Here is a 10,688-nt window from a genome sequence, read left to right as displayed (position 1 = left end):
CCAAAAGATGTATGGAGAGGAGAGGAGAGGAGAGGAGAGGAGAGGAGAGGAGAGGAGAGGAGAGGAGAGGAGAGGAGAGGAGAGGAGAGGAGAGGAGAGGAGAGGAGAGGAGAGGAGAGGAGAGGAGAGGAGAGGAGAGGAGAGGCTCATCTTACCTTTCTCTCTCATGGAATCATGGCACAGTTTAGGTTGCATGGGGCTTGGAGGTCTCCAGTCCAAACTCCACTCAAGCATGGCTAAATTTAAATTTAAAGCAAGTTGCTGAGGCCTGTCCAGTTGAGTTTTGGCTGTCCAAGGATGGAAAGTGCACAGCTTTGGTGGGTACTTGCTTCAGTGCTGAACCACTATCACATTGCTTCTTTTTTCCCCATAACCATCAGAATTTCACTTACTGTGACTCGATGCAAATGCAAGTACCACCTTTCTTTCTCTGCTGCAGCAGCAGCCACACAGCAAGGCAGCAAAGCCCCATGCTCCATTACTGTCTTTCCTCAACCACCGTCCTAGATAATGTAAACCCTTGGAAACACACTGTGCTGAAGCATCGTGTTTATCCAGGACTGGATAGCTGTGTGTGACAAGGAAGTCTGGTCCTTCAGAGAGGCTGGGAATGCACAATAATCCTCCCAGACCAGTTCCAGGAGAGCATCCAAAGGATTGGCTCCAACAAGGAACCTAAGGCAGGCAGACCAAACCTCGGGATACCATCTGCTTCCTAGCCCTTTTGAGAATCCACTGGGCTTCTTGGCTGGAAATTTCTTGGGAAAGACACAGCATCAATTAATTTCCAAGAGGCTTGAACATTCTGCCTGGCTGTGGCCTTTATCAGCCTCAGCCATTTATGAAGTTATTGTTCACATACTGTAGCTAATTCCTTTTGTTGAATTTCACAGCAAATACAACTTCTTGAATACTTGTTATGCCAACTCTTTGGATGCTGGATTTGCACGTAAGGGAAAAAAATATATTGATGGATGGTAGGTAAATAAAAAATGAGAGCTACTCAGCAACAGCTCTGGACATGTGTAGGTATTTCTGTGTGGTATCTGTTTTTGCTGGCAAAGCAGGAGACTGTGAACATACTTAACCTTAAGAAAATGCACATGGACAGGGCTTGATATTTTGAAGAGTAGCTTGACCGTAACCTGTGATTAAACAAAAAGGAAACAGCACTTGAAAACCAAGTAAAGGATCACTAAGGTATTCAGGGACTTGGAGGGAGAAATCTGCTTTCACTTTTCTGGGCAGTTTGCCTGTCAAATTATGAGTTTATTTGTGGTGCTAAATGCTTTGCTTGTGACTCCGAAAAATACAGGAACTGCTGACTTTTTTTTTTTTTTTTTTTCCCAATAGAAGAGAGAAGTCATTAATGATCCCAAATGTTAAGAAACTGGCACAGTCAGAAGCCAGCACTCCTTCATGTATTCATCAGCTGGGTTCTGTGGTTCTGTGTGGGCTCACAACATGCAGAATTCCCCACTTGATTGCTTGCCTTCCCCAGCGGCTTCTCTGTGTTTGCCTGTGTGTACACTCAGGCGTTAACCTGTGAATAAAGGAAGATTGGTTTGCAGTCAGAGATACTGGGCCAAAACTGTAATATGGTTCAGCCATAGGCAAGTGTTCCAAACCAAACACGTATGTTTGTTTGTGCTAAACCAAACCCTGAATTGCGCTATATACCCAAGGACTTCAGAGATGTTCAGTTTAAGCGCAGGCTCTATGTTTATATGTTTATATAGAGGTGGTGTGGTCAGGGCCACTGAGCACCCAACCCACGTTCCCCAATATGCCAGCAACTAATCCCAAGGGGACTGTCTTAGGCGTGGTGACTGGAGAGGTGACTGCCCACAGTTGTCCCTACAGAGGACCTCGGGTCTCAAGTTCTTTAATGTCAGTTTACAGCACAATGTCACACAGGGATTCAGCTTCAGAAAGAGCTGTGCAAAACTCAAAACTGAACATATCCCTGTGTAGCATTTTGCTGTCTGTGAAGCCACAGGATGCCCTAGGGCACTTGGAAAACCTCTGTCCAGTTCATCAGGACCAACACTGATCCTCCTTAAAAAGCAAAGAGGAGCCCACTTCTGCTGCTCTTGTGTCACCTCTGTTTTGGCATGTGCAATGCCAGGAGCAGGTGGGAAAACTCAGAAGAAACACAGCAAGTTGTCCCTTTCTGCCCAGTTTTTAACCTTCTGCTTCTGTTGAAGGAGGTATCTGAAGTGTGAATGTGTGGACATAACCCTCTGGAGGTGCTTAACCTCAGTCCTCCCATGCAAAAGGGTGAAGACCCAATGGACCAGGTCAAAAATTCATCTCCAGTTTTCAGAGATTTTGTTAGAGGACAGGTGAGTGCATCAGTTTAGAAAATCCCATCTATTGAGAGCAGAAGGTATTACCTGCTTATGCAATTGCTTAGGCAATTAGGTGTAATGAATTTTCCTCTACAGTGGTAACCAGAGAAATCAAGAATCAACTCTGCCTGATATTCCATTCAAACTTTTCTCCAAGGAAGAACATGAGGGGAAAAATGGAGGAAATTACAATAAACTTCATCCTAAGCACTGTAGGACTTGCCCCTATACTTGGCTTGCCCCTTTCCCTTTCTGTTTAATTTAAAATATTCATCCTTCAAATAATAATAATAATAAAAAAATAAAAGGAGGTATGAAGCAAACTCATTAAAAATACAAGTGAAATTTGAGTGCTTGTTTGTGGAATCAAGTACAGAAAATGAAAAGGTGTTCTGACAGAGAAAGAAATGCATTTATTGACGTATCATGCCGTAGCAGTGCACGAAGGCCTTTAATGAGAGCGTGTCCCAGTATGCTAAGCAGTCCTAATCTACATGGGAAGTTACGTTTGGTGATACTTTCTGAAATCTGAAGACACAGCGACAAAGCAAAGCAGCTTCTCTTTTACCAGCAGGAAAAGTAACACACTGAGAAGAGATGAGGCCTCCCACCTCAAAGCTAAGAGCAGAGCAACTTTAAAAATTTGTTTAGTCTGGCTTACCCCTGCACTGCAGAGCTAGGAGGCAAGTGTTCATCTCCTCAGGTACATGCCAGCACCTAATTAGATGGCAGCTCATGCATCCTCCTGCATATATCATCCGTACACTATACACCAGAACACAGAGTCTGCTATCTGAAAAGCCTCTAGCATCCAGCTTGTGCTAGATAAGTAATAAAAGCAGTAATGGACTAAAATATTAACATAAAAGACTAACTGTTGTAATTTCTTCTTTGTATGATTCCAGCTAACAGCATCTTCTTTTCTCGAAAGGACACTGCTTTGAAAGGATCAAGAGCAGCTCTGCAAAAGTGGGAGGAAAGGACATTTATATAACAATAAGCCTTTTCCCCCTTAATTTTCTCAGTTGGCTGCACAGTCTTCTCCCAACTTTGCTCACATCTCTTAATAAAAACATTAAAAGGATAAGCATAGGCAGCTCCATTTCCAGAGACAGGGTGGGTATGAGGCCAATGACAAACTTAATTTCATAAAGCTTCCCCGCTGAAATCTGCCCTACCTGAGCATCTATCAGCTTCTCAGCTTTATTGTCTAGTTAAAATGGAAATAGCCTATCTTCAGCTCTTAGTTATCAAGCCATGTGGATGACAATGTCAACTGACACTAGTTTTCATAAGCTAAAAAAGCTGCCCTGGGGTAAGCAGCAATGAGACCAATCAGATTTAGTGATTAATATTTCCTGCTTCAGAAATGATAAAGACACACATGCAGTTGAAATTAGACTTCACTGGCAAAGATGAATTGGGAGAACAGCTGGACAAGTATCAGGTTTCTGAACGAAGGACGAATGGTTCAATTCTTAAGTGGCATTTTCCATCAAGTTTTCTGGTTGTGCTACACGACAGAGCATTAAGAACTAGGAAACAGTGTTGGCAAATATATTCCCCGAGCCATTAAAAAAAAAGGAAAAAAAACCCAAAAATAAGAGGCAGGCCTGCTCTTGGTGCTTGCACAGTAATTGTTTGCATCACCTCCCACCAAAAATTTTTCCTCTCTCCTTTCAGCTTGGATGTGTTCTTTAGGATTCCTGCAGCGTTCCCAGTGTGGCTCTGAGAAATATCGCACTCTCTTATCCTGTATTTTTATTCTTGTCACCCACCAGCAGCTTTCATTTCGCTTTGCTTGCCTGGCCACCTGAAGGAAATGCTTACAGTCTTTCAAACCAGCTCACAGTGTTTGGCTGTGGAGGTGTTACATCAGTGCTAAACCAGTGCACCATCAAAACAGAGCAATCCAGTTAATGAACAGGCAAACTCCACATGCCGGGTTCACACTGGTGACTTTGGTATGCTAATGTAACAGAGACTTTCACTGGCTTTACTGTCTCCTGTGCAGTTTTATTTTAGAATATTTACTCTCTAAAGATGTAAAAAGAGGAAAAGCCTTTCCTCCTGCCTCAGCTTTCCTTGTAAGAGGGGTTCCAGCTAAGAACTGTCATAGAGTGAAGCATTCTTTTATTCATGTATAAACCTCTCTTTGAGCTTTCATGACACTTACTTTTTCTTGGTCCTTGTGTGACGAAGAGAGTGAGGAGGAGTGCTGTGGCTCTCAGTGTCAAGGCTAAGGGTCTGTTGCCATTTCTGGCTCAGAGTCCGTTTCTCTCAAGCCAGATGTAGAAAAGCTTGGGGGAGCCATTGAAGTCTGATGGAACAGCAGTGCCAGAAAAGTTGTCTGTTCTTACAGCTCAGCTTCTGGGGTTCCATGCTGTCCCCAGTCCACAGATGGGTGGAGAGCTATTGGATCTTGTCACGCAGGAGTCTCATGGAAAGGCAAACCTGCAACCTCTCGGCTACCAGGACAGAAGAGCAGAGCTCTGAGTAGGCGGTTAGCTATTTGTTTCCCTCAGAGTTTTGTATTCCAAGGTAACTCTGCGCAGTTCCAGGGCTGTAGAACACCATTACCAGGAGCTAAGATGGTCCTTCACAGGGTACTGAGGTTTTCTGAGTCAGAACTTTCTAATAAAACAGAAAGCCAGGTCCAGCAGGAGAGGCTTGGAAACAAAGAAATCTTTGAAGTAGGAATGAGCAAGAACAAGTGAGACACAGTCCAGGTGGCAGAAGAGGATAAAGAATCCTGCTAAATAATGAAAACTCCAAGAGTGAGAGAAAGATCTGTCAGAACAGAAGGGAAGAGAGATCAGGCTTAGAAATAGGAAAAAAAAATAAGTCTACAAAAGCAGAGGACAAAGCCTTAGGAGCCAAAAGGGGCTGAGTAGGGCACTGAAATGAAAGAGATTGATTTATGGAACATGAAAGCACAAGTAAAACATAAAAGCCCAGAGACATTCTATCCCAGGTAACTCCACAGCTGGGTTTTTGAGGTTTCATAACACAGGGTATAAAATATTTGACCTGGTTATCAAGAAATTTAAAAAAAAAAAAAATAAAAAATCTTAGTCACTATCTTTTTTCAGAAGAAGTCATGCCTATCAGTTTGAAATACAGGAGTGCTACTGTAAATTTTTCAGTGTTTGTTTTGGCTTTTTCCTAGTATTCTATCACACTCAAATTTGATGGTGTTGCTTCAATATCGCACTTTCTGGTGGGTAGATAGCCTGTGAAGTGAGAGAATGAAATAATATTGTATCTAGTTGAGGCATGTGGTTTCTTGGAGTATTTACATTGCTCTGAAAGGGAAGAGATGCTTAGAGAGGGATTGCATCATACAGACATGTCTGACAAATTAATATATTATATTTATATATAAATATATAAATTTTAAGTCCAGATCACAGGTCAGGACTTTCAAAAGTACCTGGTCTACATTTGGACATGGAAAAAAGCGTACAGATTTTTTCATGCTTCAAAACTTATCTCCAGAATTAGATTAAATGTTCATTTGTGGATGGTAAAGGTATATGGTGAATCCTAAAGGTCACTGTAAATTAGAAAGCTGGATTCCTTTTCTTTCCATCATATGCTGTTAGCCCCTCTAATTTATACTCCCTCCCTGCAAAGGATTAGCAAATGGATTAATTTTATTTAAATAGGTTGTCAAAACGCAACACAGTCAGCTTCAGCTCACATGTTTCAGCTCAAGAGCAGAAGCAGTCTGTGCTGAGAGAAAGCCATACTACCAGTAGATCAGAGCTTTCAGTCAGGACCACAGGGATAGCTTTGATGACTTTACAGTTAGTTCACTAGTAATAAAAGTCTCTGTAAAACATCTCTCCTGCATCCCCACACTCCCCTCTACCTGCTACCTGTGGGCTCTGTCAATTCTGATATCTGACTGCACTCACATTTCATGTGGATTAGGGAAAAGGAGAGTTTTTGGGGAGGGGTGGATATATGCACACCTGTGTGTATGCACACAGCACATGGCTCGTGAGCCTCCACTCGCCAAAAGCAGCTTTTCAGTCTCAGCAAGACAAACCCACAGCAGAGTTCAGAAGTCATTGCTGTTAGCCTGTAAAAGGGCCAGTTCAGATCTGTCACTCCATCAGAGCATGGTATTCCCCCCGGTAAAGGTCACTTGGAGAAAATATATGAAAGCAATTCAATACTTGAACTTAACCAAAAAGCCAAGCAACTTATTTACTATGCAGTGACCCTACAGTGACCTCATCCACAACACATGCAGCTCCCACTGGCATCAGTTGGTGTCATGAGTACAGATGAAGAAAAAGTATTGCTGCAATAGGGGAATACATCAGGAACATTTCTGTGGTTTAGTTTTACAAAATTTGTATGCATCTTTCAATCACTTTTTATAAACATTAATAAAGTATTGTGTGGGACATTGAAATATGTGTTTTTATTTCCATCCAGGCATTTCTAATACTATTTCTCAAGGCATGGCAAGTAAGGCACAGACACCAAAGACATGGAAGAATGGTTCAAGCTGTGCTTTTACCTTGAACAGGAATAGTCACATTGATGCTCTGAAATAAATTCCACTCTGAGTGATCATTTGCTTAAAAGTGAGGAATAAGCAATTTTTCTCTTCTTTTTCAAAACACTGGAGGCCAAAGGGACAATTTAGAACTCCTCTTACACTTGATTTTTTCAGTTCTCAAGAAAGAAACCAGTTCAGAAGGTATAGAAAAAAAAACAATGATCCACATCTCTCAAAGACACGCTGTCGTTATCAGCATTGCAGAACGACGGCATGAATCACTGTTTTGTGTCACTGCTTATACACAGCTGTGCTGTCACTGTGAGGAATTTTCCTGCGCATCAACATCCAAATCTGGATTAAAAGGGAAACCCAAACAAATTCATCTATTTCCTTCATGATTCACTCATTTGTCACCATCGTGCCCGCAGTGCAGGGACAGAGAAGGAGGAGAGCAAAAATAAAACCAGCAACCCCGAATTATGGAAAGCGGAGGTTGTTCCACACCTAGAAAACAATTGTAACATCTAGCTTGACTCTGGGGGTTGTAAAGTGAATTTTTAAAAATTATGATCCCTGGTTTTGCTCAAACAGATTTTGTATTTCTACTATAAAATGACCAAACCGCTTGCCTGATGTAAAAAGCTATTTTCTTTCTTTTCCCTCCTTTCACCCCCACCCCACATCATTTGACAGCACTTGCCTCCGGTGCCTCAACAGTAGCTATGACTGTGTCTTAATGAAAAAAGATGTATAAAATATTACCATAACCTCAGAGGCATGAGTAAAGCCCTTATTAGAATTCAGGACCTACAGCTGGAAGGGGGGCTCGGGCCGGCAGATAAAGTTAACTATTGTTAGCTCACAAGTGGCTCAGACTTCCTGGCAACTGCAGTGAATTACTCAGCCCTTTATGCAAGGTTTCAGAAACAGTTCACTGTTTCACAACAAAAAAGGCATTCAGGCTGGGAAAGATGGTCTCCCAGGGCTCTAGAAAGCTAGCTTTAAGACAGTGAATGGACACTGGAGCCTCCTAAGTGAATGACCACTGTGAGAAAGGGTGGTGATGTCAGCCTGAATGCATTTCCAATGGTTTTGTCCCACTTTTCATTGCTTTTGCACTCTCCCTCACTCTTTTTCTCTGCCTCAAGCTGTCCCCTTCCTGTTCTTTTCAGGCCATTATATTAAAAGTTTAGAGCTCACATGCACACGGATGGGAGGGCCCGCTGCGGCATTGCTGCCATGGCAATGCTTCCCGGCACTTTTGTTTCATATTAAAAAAAAAAAAATATATATATATATATATATATATATAAAATATATATAGGGGAGTATGGGCAGTGGGAGGAGCAGAAAAGGAGAAGAAAAAGTGAGAGGTGGAGGGGCAGGAGAAGAGGGAATGTCAGCATCCTGCAGCTCAGAGCTGGGGCTATGAGATGGGTGAGGGGAGAAAACTGGGAGCACAAGAAGGGGAACTGATGAAAGCAGCAGGGATTTGGGGTCCTTTGAAAAACAAATTTGTAATCCTTCACACTGCACATGTTTGAAAGGATCGGCACTTTTGAAGGCCTAGAGAAGAATTGGAATAATGTTCTTAGCTAAGCCCTCGGAAAGAACAGAGACGTGCTTTGGAAAACATACCCAATTACATAAGTTTATCAAAAGCTTTGAAAGGCTCCACTGTCTACAACCAAAAGGGAAAAAAAATAGTGGAGAAGTGAAAGAGGGAGAGGGCTCCTAAGTGCATTTACCCATGGTAGTGAGTGAAGAGCAGCTAAGCTGACATGCTTCAAACCAGTGTGGCCCACCATCCCGGACCTCCCTGTTGTTCGCAACATGCAGGATTCCAGCAACAGCCCTGGAAAGTGCCTTTGCAAAAATCAGATGGACTTGTGAGTAACAAGGGAATACAGAGCCAGGCACTCGATATGCACTCGCTCCTTGTAAATAAAACCATGAGTCCCCTGCCAGCAGGCCCACCTGGTTTGCTTCCTGCTTTCCATGAAATACTTGCTATTCATATGGATAAATGTATGCAGGCTTGGCTAAGCCTGTCCTGAGGCAAAATTATAGGATAACAGCATTGCACAGAGACTGAGCATTACAGCTTGGCCCACACTAAGTTCTCAGTGTGCCAGGGGTTTTTGTTTTTAATGTGTCTAAGAATGCAGATGTACGTGCTGCACACACAAGCGTGTGCTAGCAGCAATCCCCTGGTGAAGGCTTCCCTTCCCTCTGCCTGAGCTGCAACCCTGTTGCACTGAAATTATTTTGCTGATGCATAATTGGCACAAATTCCAAATCCTGCTGCAATAATAGTAGCAGAGACCAACACAGCTTGATTTCCCATAAAACAGGTGAGGAGAGACTTCTGGCTTACCCCAAACTCTTTGTATCCGTCCTTTCTGTTACCCAGCCCCAGCCAGGCAACGTTCCTGTGCAGCCAGAGGTAAAAGCACAGCACAGGCTGTGTGCTGTAGTTTTGCCATAGGGTGAATTCACCAAGATCAGCTTTGTACTCGCTATGAGGCTCACTTCAGTAAGTTTTCATCTGGTAAAATTTATGAACCTTGTCTACACTGTGTTTTTATTGTATAATAATTCTTGTGAATGGCAAAAGGCACAGCTTCTTAGGCTTAAAAAGAAAAGCTTTGTGGCTATCTTACACTAAACACAGGCTCCTTGTCTCAAGACAGGATTTAGCAGGGAAGTATTTTCACCACATTAGCTATCATCTGGATAAAACCAAATCAAACTTTTATGCTATAGCTTAAGAGGGTAAACACAAACCCTACCATTTTCTAAACTACCAACATGTGCAGAACCACCTGCAGTTAGCCTCAAAATATGAAACTCCCTTTTTGATCTGATGAGGAGATGTGGGCGCCAGAACTGCTGAGGTTCTTCTGAAAGTTCCTGTCATGAAGATGATCCACTAAGCATACTTCTAATCAATCTTATGAGATAAAGTGAGAGACATTTATTTCCCTGAGGCAGTATTTCCTTCTTTTGCTTAGAATGTATCCAACCGCTTATCTTGTCCTGCTTCCATTTAGCAGGGGACCTCAGGTCTCATAACTAGTCCATGTAAAACCCAAAGACCAAGGAAACATTAAGAGGCTGTGATTTCATGGGTGGTGGGGCCAGTCTTTGGTTAAACTGCTACCAAAGGGGTACTCAGCCCTGGACACAAGTTGTGCCTTTGCTTGTGGAGGGTAGGCTTATGGTTCCTGATGGCAAGACAGTCTCTGATGAAGCTCCCCCCGACTGTGAAATCCTCCCTTAGCCATCTTGTGCTTCCTGGGCCGGTGCAAATAATATTAATACTAAAGTTTCAGTTAATTATAATCCAACTCACTGGCTTCAATTAACTCACACAGTGCCAACAGGAAAGTTCCTTTATACAGATTTAAGCCAAAATAAAAACCAGCAGGTTATACAGGTATTTCAGTATCATCAATCAGGTGGACATGCTCACTGAGAACTTATATGGTCTCTGTGTCTCCACAGTTGCAGGGACTGAGGTGATAATTCTTTGACCCTGGTGCCATTTACCTAAATTGTTAATCCAGTAAAGATAAATAGGTGTTAAGAAAAGCACCACTGGAATTTTAAACTTCCTGCCTGAGGTGTTTTCTCTCCTCAGCTTCCCTCCACTTGAATCTTCTGACTTCTCCATTTTATTAGTTCTCTTTTGGTCTACAACAGACTTCAATCAACAATTTAAAAAAATGTTTGTCAATGTAAAGAGTTGAAAAATAAAATTACTTTTCAGGCCTTTCTTATATACTAAGAAAATGTAAAAAAGAAAACCTAAAGGG

General features: G+C 42.3%; 1 long non-coding RNA gene across 1 annotated transcript in view; it reads right to left on the bottom strand.

The window, feature by feature from the left end:
- Positions 1-252: 252 nt before the first annotated feature.
- Positions 253-10,688, bottom strand: part of LOC120751127 (uncharacterized) — a 42,300-nt gene continuing 31,864 nt past the window's right edge. Inside the window, exon 9 of the long non-coding RNA XR_009207642.1 lies at positions 253-1,543. This is a non-coding gene — a long non-coding RNA (uncharacterized LOC120751127). The remainder of the gene's footprint in view (positions 1,544-10,688) is intronic.

Source organism: Hirundo rustica, chromosome 3 (assembly GCF_015227805.2).
Source record: "Hirundo rustica isolate bHirRus1 chromosome 3, bHirRus1.pri.v3, whole genome shotgun sequence".
Taxonomy (NCBI): domain Eukaryota; kingdom Metazoa; phylum Chordata; class Aves; order Passeriformes; family Hirundinidae; genus Hirundo; species Hirundo rustica.
Note: the sequence above shows the minus strand (reverse complement) of the source record. Positions and strands in the feature narration are given on the sequence as shown.